The sequence below is a fragment of the Cricetulus griseus genome, chromosome 2 (assembly GCF_003668045.3).
Source record: "Cricetulus griseus strain 17A/GY chromosome 2, alternate assembly CriGri-PICRH-1.0, whole genome shotgun sequence".
NCBI lineage: Eukaryota > Metazoa > Chordata > Mammalia > Rodentia > Cricetidae > Cricetulus > Cricetulus griseus.
The window spans coordinates 339,641,707-339,658,488 of record NC_048595.1 but is presented as its reverse complement, the minus strand read 5'-3'; the positions used below and the strand labels follow the sequence as shown (position 1 = coordinate 339,658,488).

The window sequence follows — 16,782 nt, the reverse complement described above, 5'->3', positions numbered from 1 at the left end:
ATGTTGAAGAACCTAAATATGAATTATATAAGCTCTAAATGGCATAATTAACCCAGTAGAGCATTGGATGTAATTACATGGTGATGGGGAAAGTGCTTCTGTGTATGTGTTTGTCTTATTAGATGATAAATAAAGTGCTGTTTGGCCAATGAGGCAGCAAGTTAGGTGGGACTAGGAGTCAAGGAGGATTCTGGGAAATGTAGTAAAGAACTGGTGATCCACAGGAAGTGACATAGCAGGGAGACTCATATATAAACAAGAGCAAGAAGGAAGTGGGCCCCTTCTCTCTTCCTCCTGGTCTCTGCTCTGGAGTCACCATGTGATCCACCAGCAAGAGAAGGCACCAGCAGAAGGTATCCTCTATAACATAAGTCTTTTAAAATATATAGACTTATGATAATTAAGACTGAGCTAATAGATGAGAAATCCTAGTCTTTGGCCAAGCATCATTTGTACCTAATAGAAGTCTCTGTGTATTATTTGGGCCCAAACTCAGTGGGCAGAACTCAGACGGCTGGTAGAATGCGCCCACGTGGGGGTAGGGCTCGGGTGGCTTTTGGCAGAAAGATTTATCGTAACATTGTGGCACTAAAGGAAATGTGCAAAGATGAACACGCAAATTGCAAGATCAAGTACATTGGCCAGGACAGTTCTTCCCACAGGACAGCTCTGCAACATTTTTTTCAGTATTCTAGATTGTTTTTAGGGTTGACCATTTTGGCATTGGATAACCAATTGGTATTCTCTTCCCTGAGGAAGACTCTGAAAGGGACTGTTACTTTCATTGTTTTATTACCCTAATTTTTAATGATACATATATATATATGTATATATATATATATTCATATATATATATAAATTTATTGATTTTTAATTTAGTGTCTTATTGGCTAAATTTTTGTGTCTTATTGGCTAAAAAGACTTATCAATTATAAGAGTTTTCTAAAAGAAGAGTCTTTAAGATTCCTTAAGTGCAAGATTAGATCATCTACCAATAAGTCCACTTCTTCCTTTCCTGTTAGTTTCTATAGTCCTATTTCAGTCACTAAAACTTCAAGTACTAAGAAACAATATGAAAGAAAAAGCAGATAATAAATACATAAAGAAAACTTTAAAGACTAAATATAAACATGAATTGAAGTTATGATGTAAGAGATTATTTTATGTTTTATGTTAGTACTGATTTATGATTGTGTGTGTGTGTGTGTGTGTGTGTGTGTGTGTGTGTGTGTGTGTGATGTCAGGTGTAGGAATGTATATCTTTGTAAGTATATCTATGATATCTGAACTTTAGAGGCAAAATCAGGAGGGTAGCAAGTTCAAGGCCAAAGTGAGATACAGAGCATGATATTGTTTAAAACACTATATACTAAGTTAGTCATATCAGATACAATTTTAAGTTAGACTTAACACAATTGGTACAGATCTGTTCGTCCCTATTGTGGATCAGACTATAGGAGCTACCAAAGAACATGTTGCATAATAATATTATATTGTCTTTGTAGTGAATACAAGATTTATTAAAGTTCATGTCAAATTGTGTAGTGTGAGTTACTAACATTGATAAGTGCAGGTGTTTTTATATTATAGAAAAGAGATTCAAAGACACAAGAAACGTAGTCAAGGTTATAAAATTCATTTGTACCAGAAAAAAAGAAAACATGAACTGTTATTATACAAAGACCCTAAATAATTTTAATTCTTGGTAGTGAAAGGGTAATTTAATGTACAAAGACTTCCTCACCTAATCAAAAACATTACTCATGAGTGTTGGTGCATTAAGGTTGTGGTATAGTGTAGTCAATCATCAGGAAAACAAGAAGTGACACAACTTCCAAGTGTGATTTTATAAGTGTTATTCATGCCCGTAATTACAAAAGGGCAATTCAGCTGAAGGAACTGTATATAGCTCACATCTCCAAAGCACTTAACTTGGTGACCATCTGCCCATCTTTATTGCTGTGTTGTAACCATACTACATATCAACTAAGATGGTATTTGCAAAGGTCACTAAGCACTCTACAGAGTTAGTGTTGTGTAGTTATTTTTAAACTTATGCACATCAGGTTAAGATTCCCCACACCTGGTGCCTTCTCACAATTAAAACTGAATAGAAATTCTGGATCCTTTTGCACCTGTGAATGGACAAGTCAGATATTCCTGTTCTTGGTGTTACTAAAGTTAGCAACTACATGTAATCATTTCTTCTGCTATCTTCTGATACCCTCTTGTCCAATATAGTAGCATGTGTTAGGAAGGCCAACCACACATGTTATATTTTCTGTGGTATTTTCCATTATAGCTTTTGACCATAAACATTTTTATGTTATACAATTTACCAAAATAACTTTACATCTATGAAATATTTTAAGAATGAAAAGAATAAAATAGGAATCAGTCCCTGAGGACCCTGGGATCCTGACTCTGCTGAGATCGCTGGGCTATTCTGGCCCCCACAGAGTGCAGAGAGTGCAGAGGTGAACTTCTTTGCCCCTGCCTTGGGACCAACTTCTGCCTACACACTCTGGGAACTCCTGCCCAAGGGTCTGTGACAGGATGACTCAACCCCAGAGGACCAAGCAACCCAGAGTCTGCTGACACCTCTGTGCCAGTGATGTTCTTATCCACCTGGAGAGTGAGTGCCTCAGACCTGCCTGCACCCAACTTGAGACCCATCACAGTATCAAAGTCAATTGCACACACCTGAAGAGAACACCGGGCCCACACACACCAGGAAAGGAAGTGACCAACCTGGAAGAAGAAATGGGAAGATGACAATATAAGAACACATCCAACAACAAGAAAACCAATATGACATCACCAGAGTCTAGGGGCTCTACACCAGCAAGACATGAACATCCCACCACAGAAGAAGCAGAAGAGAGCAACCTTAAAAACAACTTCGTTCAGATGATAGAGAACCTAAAAGAGGAAATCAGAAAATTCTTCACAGAAATGGAGAAAAGACGAACCAAAAGATGCAGGAAATCAAGGAAAGCCAAAAAAAGCCAAGAAAATACAATTAAACAGCTGAAGGAAACAGTTCAGGACCTGAAAACTGAATTAGAGACAATAAAGAAAATACAAACTGAGGGAATGCTGGAAGTGGAAAAGCTGAGCAAACAATCAGGAACCACAGATGCAAGCATAACCAACAGAATACAAGAGATGGAAGGAAGAATATCAGATGCTGAAGACAAACTAGAGGAATTAAACTCATCAAGCAAAGAAACTGTGAAGTCTAACAAATCCATAACACAAAATATCCAGGAAATATGGGACACCGTGAAAAGACCAAACCTAAGGATAATAGGTATAGAAGAAGGTGAAGAAACCTAACTCAAAGGTGCAGAAAACATATTCAACAAAATCATAAAAGAAAACTTTCCCAACCTAAAGAAAGGCATGCCAAAGAAAGTACACGAAGCCTACAGAACGCCAAATAGAGGGGACCACAAAAGAAAGTCCCCTTGTCACATACTAATTAAAACACCAAACTTACAGAATAAAGAAAAAATACTAAGAGCAGCAAGGGGAAAAGGCCAAGTAACATATAAAGGCAAAACTATCAAAATTACACCAGACTTCTCCAAGGAACTCTGAAAGCTAGAAGGACCTGGATAGATATTCTACCAACTCTGAGAGAACATGGATGCCAGCCCAGACTACTGTATCCAGCAAAGCTTCTAATCACTATAAATGGAGAAAACAAGATATTCCATGACAAAACCAGATTTAAACAATATGTAACCACTAATCTAGCCCTACAGAAAGTACTGGAAGGAAAACTCCAAACTAAGGAAACTAACTACACTCACATAAACATAGGCAATAGATAATCCCACTCTACAAAAACACAAAATAAAAGGCAGGGTAAATCCACATACAATACCAGTACCAACAACAAATCAAAAACAAACAAGAATAAACACTCAATGGACCTTAATTTCCCTCAATATTAATGGTCTTAACTTGCCTATAAAAAGACACAGGCTAACAGATTGGATACGTAGACAGAATCCATCCTTCTGCTGCATACAAGAAATACACCTCAAATGCAAAGACAAATATTACCTCAGAGTAAAGGGATGGGATAAGATACTCTAATCAAATGGACCCAAGAAACAAGCTGGGGTAGCTATCCTAGTATCTAACAAGTTAGACTTCAAACTAAAATCAATCCAAAGAGATGAAGAAAGTTATTTCATATTCATCACAGGAAAAATCCATCAGGAAGAAGTCTCAATTCTAAACATCTCTGCTCCAAATACAAAGGCACCAACATTCGTAAAAGAAACATTATTAAAACTCAAATCACAAATAAGGCCTCACACAGTTATAGTGGGAGACTTCAACACCCCACTCTCACCACTGGACAGGACCACCAGACAGAAACTTAACAAAGAGACAAAGGAACTAACAGAAGTTATGACCCAATTGGGATTAACAGGCACTTATAGAATGTTCTATCCAAACACAAAAGAATATACCTTCTTTTCAGCATCACATGGAACCTTCTCAAAAATTGACCACATTCTCAGAAACATAGCAAACCTCAACAGGTACAAAACAATTGGAATAATCCCCTGTGTCTTATCAGACCACCATGCTTTAAAGTTAGAAATCAAAAACAAATAAAAGTTCAGAAAACCTACCAAATCATAGAAATTGAAGAACACCAATTGCAACATTCCAGGGTCAAGGAAGAAATAAAGAAAGAAATTAAAGACTTCCTAGAATTCAATGAAAATGTTGACACAACATACCCAAACTTTTTTTTTTTTTTTTTTTTTTTTTGGTTTTTCCAAATAGGGTTTCTCTGTGTAGCTTTGGAGCCCATCCTCTGTGTAGCTTTGGAGCCCATCCTGGAGCTCCCTCTGGAGACCAAACTGGCCTCAAACTCACAGAGATCCACCTGCCTCTGCCTCTGCTGGAATTAAAGGCATGTGCCACCAACTCCCGGCCAACATATCCAAACTTACGGGACACTTTGAAAGCAGTACCAAGAGGAAAGTTCACAGCTCTAAGTGCTCACATGAAGAAACTAGAGAATAGCCACACCAGAGAGTTGACATCACAACTGAAAGCTCTAGAAAAACTGGAAGCAAATTCACCCCGGAGGAGTAGATGCCAGGAAATAATCAAACTGAGGACAGAAATCAATAAAGTCGAAACAAATAAAACAATTCAAAGAATCAATATAACAAAGAGTTGGTTCTTTGAGAAAGTCAACAAGTTAGACAAACCATTATCCAAACTAACCAAAAGGCAGAAATGAAAAGGGGGACATAACAATGGACACTGAGGAAATCCAGAGAATCTCCAGGTCATACTTTGAAAACCTGTACTCCACAAAATTTGAAAATTTAAAGGAAATGGACAATTTTCTGGACAGTTATCACTTACCAAAATTGAATCAAGAACAGATAAGCAACTTAAACAGACCTATAACCTCTAAGGAAATAGAAGCAGTCATCAAGTCTCCCAACCAATAAAAGCCAGGGGCCAGATGGATTCACTACAGAATTCTACCGGAAATTCAAAGAAGTACTAATACCAATACTCATCAAATTGTTCCACACAATAGAAGCAGAAGGGACATTCCCAAACATTTTTTTACGAGGCTACAATATCCTTGATACCTAAGCCACACAAAGACACAACTAAGAAAGAGAACTACAGACCAATATCCCTCATGAACATTGATGCAAAACTTCTCAATAAAATACTGGCAAATCAAATCCAAGAAGCCATCAGAGAAATCATCCACCATGATCAAGTAGGCTGCACCCCAGGGATGTAAGGATGGTTCAACATACAAAAATCCATCAATGTAATCCACCATATAAACAGACTGAGGGGGAAAAAAAACATGATCATCTCACTAGATGCCAAAAAGCCTTTGGCAAAATCCAACACCCCTTCATGATAAAGGTCTTGGAGAAATCAGGGATAACAGGAACATACCTCAACATAATAAAAGCAATGTACAGCAAGCCAACAGCCAACATCAAATTAAATGGAGAGAAACTCAATGCAATTCCTCTAAAATCGGGGACAAGACAAGACAACTCTGTGGATACCTCTTCAATATTGTCCTTGAAGTCCTAGCTAGAGCAATAAGACAACAAAAAGGAGATCAACAAAAAGGGAATACAAATCGGAAAGGAGGAAATCAAACTCTCACATTTGCAGATGATATGAGAGTCCACATAATTGACCTGAAAAACTCTACCAGGGAACTCCTACAGCTGATAAACACCTTCAGCAAAGTGGCAGGATACAAGATTAACTCAAAAAAAAATCTGTAGCTCTACTATATACCAATGATACATTGGTGGAGAAACAAAAGACCCAGGATAGCCAAAACAACTCTGTACAATAAAGGAACTTCTGGAGGCATCACCATCCCTGACTTCAAGTTCTATTACAGAACCATAGTCCTGAAAACAGTTTGGTATTGGCACAAAAAATAGACAGGTAGACCAATGGAATAGAGTTGAAAACCCTGATATTAACCCACACACCTATGAACACCTGATTTTTGACAAACAATGCAAATTTATACGATGGAACAAAGATAACATCTTCAACAAATGGTGCTGGCATAACTGGATGAGGACATGTAGAAGACTGCAGACAGATCCAAGCCTATCGCCAGGCACAAAACTTAAGTCAAAATGGATCAAAGCCCTCAACATAAATCCAGCCACACCGAAGTTATTAGAAGACAAAGTAGGAAATACCCTTGAAAGAATTGGTACAGGTGACTGCTTCCTGAACATAACACTAGTAGCACAGACACTGAGATCAACAATTGATAAATGGGACCTCCTGAAACTGAGAAGCTTCTGTAAGGCAAAGGACACAGTCCGCAAGACAAAACAGCAGCCCACAGACTGGGAAAAGGTATTCACCAAGCCCACATCAGACAGAGGTCTGATCTCCAAAATATACAAAGAACTCAAGAAGCTAGTCTCCAAAGAACCAAACAATCCAATTAAAATTGGGGTACAGAACTAAATAGACAATTCTCAACAGAGGAATCTAAAATGGCTGAAAGACACATAAGAAAGTGTTCAACATCCTTAGCCATCAGGGAAATGCAAATCAAAACAACTCTGAGATACCATCTTACTCCTGTTAGAATGTCCAAAATCAAAAACACTAATGACAGTTTATGCTGGAGAGGATGTGGAGAAAAGGGAACACTTCTCCACTGCTGGTGGGAGTGCCAATCTATGGGACCTCCTGTAGTAGTTCAGTACTTATCCCTAACATAGGTACACCCTTGGGAGCCTATTCCACATAGAGGAATACTCCCTGAGCCAAGACACATAGGGGTGGGCCTAGGCCCTATCCCAAAGGATAAGAGATTCTGAAGACACCCTATGGAAGGCCTCACCATCCAGGGGGAGCAGAAAGGATATGTGATACATAGGTTTTTAGTTGGGAGGGGTGGTAGTGAAGGAGGGGAGGGAGAAGGCACCTGGGATTATAAAATAATCTTGTTTTTAATTCAAATAAAAAAATCTGAAAAATGACATCATGAAATTTGTAGGAAAAAGCACAGAACTAGAAAAACTTATCCTGAATGAGATAACCCACACTCAGAAAGACAAACATGGTGTACTCACTTATACATGAATATTAGCTGTTAGGGATGGTAAATCACACTACAATCCACAGACCCAGAAAGGCTGAGTAACAAGGAAGGCTCAATGGGGGATGCCTAAACCTCCCTGGGAAGGGGAAATAGAATAGATTGTTTAGGTGGGCAGGGGGCAAATTGGAATGGTAACAGGAGGGATCAGTTGGGAGGAGAAATTAAAGAGAAAAACCTGGAATTATAAGGCATGAGTCAGGGGGGATATGTGGAAACCTAGTGCAGTAGAAAGTTCCAGGATTATATGAGGAAGACCCTTGCAAGGATTCCTAGTAATGGGGAAAGTGGAGCTGGCTAACTTTATAACCAGGTAAGGCTTCTACTGCTGGGACTGGGACACCAACCCAGCCACAAAACTTTTGACCTACAGTCTTCCCTTCCTGCAAGATATACTGGGGCAATGGGATCACAGAACTTGTGTGAGTGGCCAACCAATGACTACTCTAATTTGAGGCCCATGTCATGAGAAGGAGCCTATGCCAGACAATGCCAGGAACCAAAGGCTGGACAGCCAAGAGACCTAGAATGGAAACAAATCAATAAAATAATTCCTTATAATATTCAGCTGTATTCACAGATAGATTCCTAGGCCAATCATCATCAGAGAGGCTTCCTGCAGCAACTGATGGGAGCAGATGATGAGATTCACAGTCAAACATCAGGCAGAGAGAGAGAGAGAGAGCACCGATTGAAAATCTCCATCAGGGCCCTCCCCTTGGAGCTTAGGAACCACACAGGAGAGGAAGAACTGTAGAAGCCAGAGGGGTTGAGGACACCAGGAGAACACAGCCCACAGAATCAACTAAGCATGTTTTATAGGGGCTCATAGAGACTGAAGCAGCAGTCACGGAGCCTGCATGAGTCTAAGCTAGATCCTTTGCAAATATGCTATAGTTTTTAGCTTTGTGTTCTTGTGGGACTCTTAACAGTGGAAGTAGGGGGTGGCTCTGACTCTTTGGCCTGCTCTTGGGACTTTCCCTCCTACTGGTTTGCCTTGTCCAGCCTTGATATGAGGGTTTGTGCCTAGTCTTATTTTGCATTGGTACACTCTGTTCTGTTGAGATCCCTAGGAGCCCTGCTCTTTTCTGAAGGAAAATGGAGGAGTAGATCTTGGGGAGGGGGCAACTGGAAGGGACTGGCAGGAGTGGAGGATGAAGAAACCAGTAAGGGTGTGTTGTATGAGAGAAGAATGTACTTTTAAAAGAAAGAAGAAAGAAAAAAGGAAGGGAGGGGGAAGAGAGGGAAGGAGGAAAAGAGGGAGGGAAGGAGTAAGGAAGGGAGGAAGGAAGGACGGAAGGAAGGAAGGAAGGAAGGAAGGAAGGAAGGAAGGAAGGAAGGGAAAAGGAAAAAGCTTCAGCATGTCAAAAAACATAATTTCACTATGAACCTATTTTGACCCATTTTGATGTGAATTTTCTTTATCTACTTCGTTTGGAAAAGATATAGCTCAGAAAAAAACACTTCAGGTTACACAGAATCTGTAAGGCACAGAATCTGAACATGGCCTAATCGGTTGTTCTAACTTGGGGTTTCTCATGAGTTTATGATCTAGATGTTGCATCGCCAGGCTTGCCTTGGGCAGGAAGATGTTGCAATTGAGTGGGAGAGAAATATGGCTGAGCTAGTTAATGCAAAATATCAAAATGGAAGAACTAATTCTTAATCACTCCATTTCTTCAAGAAGCTGTGTTACTAGCTGTGGCTGTGCCAGCTTTGGCTCAGGCTTGGTGTGAATGTACTTGTGTACTGTATACTTGTTTATGGTCAGGCCTGATCATTCACCCAGCTTTTTAAAGGAACGTCTGCTTCTTGGCCGGCTTCCTCACATAGATATTGACAGGAAGCCTGGATTTCTCACCAGGCTTCTTGCCACAGATCAGTTTCCTCAGAATGTGCTTGTCTTTTCCCTTAGACTGGCTGAGCAGGGATAAGGAATAAAGAGATGCACCAATGCCATGTACATCTAAATGTCAAAGTTGGTTTTCACCTCAGCCATGTTTTCAGATTTAGAAACCAAATATTTAACTTATCTGTACTCAAGAGAAGGGAATTATTTAATTAAAGAGAAGTAGATTTTGCTTTTCTAAATGAAATACTGAAAGAACTCTATAGCTGTTTTAAAGAAACAATACTTAAATAGTTCACCCTAAATTGAGATTAAGAATAGCACTTAAAGGCATCTGCCTGGGGCCATACTGTTGAGCTATAGAACCTTGTTTGTACTTGGACCTATGTGTGTTTTACTCTGATGCCAAACCTAGAAAAGAGAAGAAGGTAGAGCAGAGTACTAGTCTTAAGTCCAAGATAAAATGGAAATTTTATATAATAAATACATTTCACACCATCTGTAAATTTATTCAATCTATCACATGGTTGTAGAAAACTTACCAAATTTTCCATATAACCATTTAGTTATTGACTAATTATGTAGATACCAAGTTGTGTAAGTATGTATGATTCTGATGGAACTATTTTCACTTAAAAATATAAGATAAAAAACATTTCATCTTTTTTATAACCAGATTTTTTGGGTGTCAGAACAAAAATTTGGAAATGACAGGAATGCTTCCTAAAGAAATGCTAGCAAATGAGGAAACTAAAATTATTTTATTTATAATTGAAGGCAACAAGGCAATAATCTTTGAGGGTTTGATGTTTTGTTTTACTTAATGTTAAGAAATTTGGGGGAACTCTCACTTCCTCTGAATTTACAACTCCTGGTGCAGTGAATTTACTGGAACAAAAATGCAGTTTGTAAATCCTGCTTGGGAAATAAAAGCAACTGTAGATGGTGGCATTACTTTTTACATGGGACTTCCTGCCTCACGTTATGCAATGTGTTTTCACTTGAGAGCCCCTTCCTGCATCATGACAGCAACTAATCCAAACAAGAATGCATCAGATCCCCAACAGAGGAGGGAAAATTACTGGTGTGTGCACATCTTAGCATGAGACTTCCAATACACAACTTTTCCTTTAACACGGTTAGTCATGTTCATCAAATAGTTTCTCTGTCTGTATATAAAGTGGAAAGTCAAAAGGGAAACAATTCTAAATAGAACACCATGGCTGGCTGTCCTCATGGTTATCTCCATGCTGTCCAACTATGAGTTTTATCAACAAAGCAGCATGCTCAGCAGGTCCAACTTTGTCTCTGGTACCTGGTTTGATGCTTTGCTAATTATAACAAACAATTGTGGAATGAATTAGGAAGTGCTATCCTTTACCTTTTCTTTTCATTTCTTTAACAAAGGGTTTCGCTCTGTAACCCTAGCTGATTTACACTTGCCTTAGCCTCCCAAGGGCTAGGATCATAGGAGTGGACCACCACTCCTGGCTGCGCATGCTATTCTTTAGAATTAACTACTTTTTCCACTCAAAGAGAAAAAGACACATTTGCTACAACTTCCTCTTTGTGGGCAACAGAACTTTCCAAAAGCTAAATGTATAATTCTCAAACAAAGGTTTGAAAAGAGGATATTTGTATTATAACTACTGTGTAATCTGTAATATTTTCAAAGCAGTCTTGATAATTATCTAATTATTGACTTTGAAGAGTTTCCAAATGCAAAATTCTAGAATTATATTTAAAAATGTAGCGCACAAAAATACTTTATGTGTTCAAATGCTGGATGAGTACTAGGAAACCTGAGATGTTAGGTGGATCCACACTACCTCTAAGAACTTAGATTCTAGTAACAACTTTTGATTTAAAGAATGTAATTTGTCTGTTGAGTCATACTGTGATGACCATCGATAGAAGAGAGCTGAGTATGTCTCAGAGTATGCCACATGAGAAGTTCATTGATCTGAAGTGTCAAGGATATGTTCCTGGAGGTAAGGATACATGTACTGATCTAGAAAAGAGGAATAGAATTCATGATTTAGTAAGCAAGTGGTCAGAATGGACAGGAGATAGAAAATGGTCCAGAACAAATGAAAGTAAAGAAGTCCATCTGTAGAAATGTATTCCCATTTTCTTCTACATTATTCTAAGGCAGCTTAGAAAAGAAGGTGACTGTCCTGCATTGTATTTTACCCAGAAGAATTCGAGTAGACAGGGGAACATCTGTGCTATGAGTAGACAGGGGAACATCAGTGCTGCATCTTGAAATTAGGTTGACTCTTTTTAAGTATCATCACAACTGGCTCTGTTATTTCTTCCCATACCCTCAAGCAGATTCCAACTTTGGAAAAAGAAGTGAAAATAGCACCTTATTTAGTACAAGGAACTTTTTTTTTTTCTGAAAGAGGCTTACTTACTCTGTAGACTTCATTCTTAAAAGAAGATGAGTAAATAGAAACTCATGTATAAAAGCAAGCTTATAAATGTATTGCAATACCGCAGATACAGTTTAAAATATCCTGGTCATATCTAGCTTTGTTTCTCAGTCATTCTTTACTAACTGTAATACACACAGCATCACCATGTGACCATCTCTTCAGTAGCTTGCATACCTGGGGTGTTTCTTGTACCCAATGTTCTAGGTACCATGCTAGATTCTCTTTCTTTCTTTTTCCTTTTTTTAATTTAAATTAGAAACAAGCTTCATTTACATGTCAACCCCAGTTCCCTCAACCTCCCCTTCTTCCCTGCCCCCACCAACCCTTGTCTCATCCACTTTCTGCTCCCTAGGGAGGGGGAGGCCTTCCATGGGGGATCTTGGAAGTCTGTCCTATCCTTTGAAGCAGGGCCTAGGCCCTCCCCCTTGTGTCTAGGCTGAGAGACAGCCTATGTGGAAGGGGCTCATGCACTAGGGATAAATACTGATCCACTATCAGAGGCTCCATAAGTTAACCAGACCGCCAAACTGACATCCACATTCAGGGGGTCTGGAACAGTCCTATGCTGGTTTCCCAGATATCAGTCTGGGGTCCAGAAGCAACCTCTCATTCAGGTCAGCTTTTTCTGGGTTTCTCTAGCCTGGTCTTGACCCCTTTGCTCATCATTCCCCCCTCTCTGAAACTGGGTTCCAGGGTTCAGCTTAGTGTTTATCTGTGGGTGTCTGCTTCTGCTTCCATCAGCTACTGGATGAAGGCTCTAGGATGGCATATAAGGTAGTCATCAATCTCATTATCAGAGAAGGTCTTTTAAGGTAGCCTCTCTACTATTGCTTAGATTGTTAGTTGGGGTCAACCTTGCAGATCTTTGGTATTTCCCTAGTGTCAGATTTCTCTTTAAACCTTTAAGGCTCCCTCTATTATGGTATATCTCTTCTTGCTCTCCTCTATTCTTCCCCTGACTCTATCTTCCTGTTCTCTCTTGTCCTCCTCTCCCCTACTCTTCTCCCCTTCTGTTTCTTCTAACTCTCTCTCCCCTCCCCCATGCTCCCAATTAGCTTAGGAGATCTTGTCCATTTCCCTTCTCCAGGGGACCATGTATGTCTCTCTTAGGGTCTTCCTTGTTTCCTAGCTTCTCTGGAAGTGTGGATTGTAGGCTGCTTCTTCTTTGCTCCATGTCTAAAATCCATATATGAGTGAGTACATACCATGTTTGTCTTTTGTGACTGGGTTACCTCACTCAAGATGGTTTCTTCTAACCCACAAGATATTCACCAACCCACATCTGACAGAGGGCTGATTTCCAAAATATACAAAGAACTCAAGAAGCTAGTCACCAAAACACCAACTAATCCAATTAAAAAGTGGGGTAGAGAACTAAATAGAGAATTCTCAATAGAGGAAACTAAAATGACTGAAAGAAACATAAGAAAGTGTTCAACATCCTTAGCCATCAGGGAAATGCAAATCAAAACAACTCTAAGCTATCATCTTACTCCTGTCAGAATGGCTAAAATAAAAAACACCAATGACAGTTTATGCTGGAGAGAGGATGTAGAGAAAGGGGAACACTCCTCCACTGCTGGTGGAAGTACCAACTGGAACAGCCACTTTGGAAATCAGTATGTCAGTTGCTCAGGAAAATGGGAATCAGTCTACCACAAGATCCAGCGATTCCACTCCTAGGCATATACCCAAAAGAAACACATTCAAACAACAAGGACATCTGTTCAGCCATGTTCATAGCAGCATTATTTGTAATAGCCAGAACCTGGAAACAGGCTAGATGCCCCTCAATTGAAGAATGGATAGAGAAAATGTGGTACATTTACACAATGGAGTACTACTCAGAGGGAAAAAAAACAATGGAATCTTGAAATTCCCATGCTACATTCTTTACACAACATTTTGTTTAATTCTCAGAATGACATTAACTACTGGAGGAGGAGTTAATCTGTTTTGAGTGGTGTACTTAAGATTAAGTGATGCTTAGTAATTTGTTCAATTCCAGAACTGGCTAAATAGCCAATAATCACTCAAACTCACATGTCTAAGATACCACTTTTTCAAGTATAAGTAAAGAGTGTGCATCCTTATCATTCTGACCTGACATATTTCACTGCAACTTTGAAGAGAAAAAATAATTCCACAAAGTATTTGTCTACTATGGGCAACTATTATGCATATATCTAACCTGCTGATGTCCATTTCTATATAAGGAAGCAGTAAGTACCATCTGGAGCTTATGCAAATGAGACCTGACATAGCTGTAGTTAATAACAATGATGTGATCTGTGTTATACAATCTGGACCTGCAATTCTCAATTTTCCATGTGGAAAAAAAAAAGGCCAAGTAATGCAAGGCTTTAACTCAACAGCATTTTCACAAGTGTGCAAGGACCACATCTAAGTATTTATTGGCTTCTGTTAGGTGCTTTTGATCTGTGTGCCACTGGAAATGTAGCTGTCATCACCTTTGTTATCAATGTTCTAAATGCAGCCACAGTAGCAAAGCCACCTATAAAGCTTACACAGGAAAGAATATTCTCATTTAGAACCTTGTGGTTTCCTCTCTATCCTCACTGTGTCAGCAGAAGAAAAAGGTTAACACTTTGGGAAAGTTTTGTTGAAGAGCAAAAGTAAAGCATTAGGAGCTTTTCTCTCTAAAACATTATTTGTGGCCCAAGGATGTAGCTGTTACAAGGGCTCTGGAATTGGTCCCACACATGCAAAAATACTTTTAAAGAAAATATTTTTATTGCAGACAAATTGAAATTCAAAAACTTGTCATAAATCAAATGACAGTTCTTTTCACTGTGCCAACAAATCATGTTTCAAATTAAACAATTTATAAATAACCCTTGTATTCATTTTTTATGTCACAAACCAAACAGGGAAACCAATTCTCATAGTGAAAGGTACAAAAACCATGAGCTTATTTACAACAGAAAAGGGAGACTGAGGTCATATGATAGTTGTAACAGAAGTGGTAGCCTATGCTGATCTGTGGAGAGTTCAAAGACAAAACAGGAAACTATTTGAGTCCGCAAAGCAAAGGTCTACCAGGCCTGGTTAGTATAAGATAGAATTATGGATACTTGGAGAAACACTCATAGGTTAGGTAGGAGGCAAAGGATATCTTAACTTCTTCCATTTTAATTGTCAGATATTTTGTCTAGCTGTCTTGTAATCAGAAGCCATCTCTCCCCGTGCTACAGAAGAGAGAAGAGGGATGGATTTAAGGGAGAGAGAGTAGGACAGACATGTCCATGAAGCAAGCATCACCCTTGATGAACAGTGTTTTAGCATGATCAGAAATTAAGGCAGATAATTCAGAAGGATGTGTTTGGGCAGATTCTGGCAAGTATAAATCAGGAGATGGCATTAGAAAAAGGAATCCAGTGACTAGATCATTCACTAAGCATTTTATTGGATAAGTCTTCAAATCCTAATTTTAGAATCCAGTAAAATATAAAATAGGTAAAACACGGACAGTAAAAAGTAAACAATAAAGAGTATGCCATACATATGCTTTTATGCATAACAGGTAACAAGGTATTGGAGAGTATTGATGCTGCTGTTTTGTTTTAATTACAGACTCCTTTGATGCTTCCTTTAGTATCAATGTTCAGTTTATTGATCTTTAAGCTCACATTTGGAAACTCATTATATACAAATTGTCTGTATCTATAACTTGGATTCATAAGGTAGTGAGCAGAAGAGGAGGAAGGAACACCGAGACTAATGGTTTTTCACATGTCTCCATTGTAGTAATCAAAAAGGGAAGCCAAGAATACATTGCTTCTCTTACTGTGAGACATCTGCACACAGGTCAATGGCTTTCTCATTTTCAGTATGTCTTTCCTATGTCCCATGACTTGATTCTACGACCATACAAATGGATTTGAGTAATTGTTAAAATATACTCATTTTGATGACTATATTTTGTTCAAATACAATGATATATGTTACTTTATAACCTCACTTTTTTTGTCTCTTGAATAACTTCACTTTTGATTTAGCAATGTAATTTTAATTTATGGAGATAAAATTAAATTTGTTGTTTATTTTAGCTCATTAATGAGGCAATGCTAATTCTCAGTGGTTCAGTAACTCTCCCAATGAGATGCAAGGGGATGCTGTTTAAACAAAGCACACAAAAATAAAACAAGATGATTACCACCACAGGATTTTCTTGTTGTGTCTATCTATTGGGAGTTCCCTACTTATACAAGTTTGTTGATTTTTTTTTAGAGTGGTTGAGCTTCAGTTCTATTTGTCTTTAATTACAGGTACTTACAAGAAAATTTTCAAATTAAGTTTTGTTTATATTCATAAATCAAGAGGTTGTCACTTGTGAGACCTAATTGGCTTTCCTGTTCACAGATTGTACAAGTGTGGTCTATATATTTGGTTTGTTGTTGTTTCTGAGAAAGAGAGGATTTAGGTGTGCATGGAGGATATAGGAGGAGTTAGGAGGACATGACCAAAATATATATGAATTTTTAAAATAAATCAACAAATATTTTTAAAAATATATAAATACTCGTGTATGTATAAAACAATTAAAGAAGAAGAGGACATTAATTTCATAGAGATCAAAGGGTTGGTACATGGGAGAGTTCCAGGCCATACACGGAAGTGGGAAATGATGTGATTATAGTAAAAATCTCAAAAAGTACAAAAATATTTTTAAATTACATCATTATCATATCTACTAAGGAAAACTTACATGATGTCATGTTATTTCTAACAGAGAAATGACAAGAGTATAAAATAAAGTTTAGCACACATTTCAATCAATTCCCCATGCAAAATTCAAAGTCACACATTAC

At 38.4% G+C, this 16,782-nt stretch overlaps 1 long non-coding RNA gene across 1 annotated transcript in view; it reads left to right on the top strand.

The window, feature by feature from the left end:
* Positions 1-293: 293 nt before the first annotated feature.
* Positions 294-16,782, top strand: part of LOC107977962 — a 52,881-nt gene continuing 36,392 nt past the window's right edge. The window contains exon 1 of the long non-coding RNA XR_003482457.2: positions 294-353. This is a non-coding gene — a long non-coding RNA (uncharacterized LOC107977962). The remainder of the gene's footprint in view (positions 354-16,782) is intronic.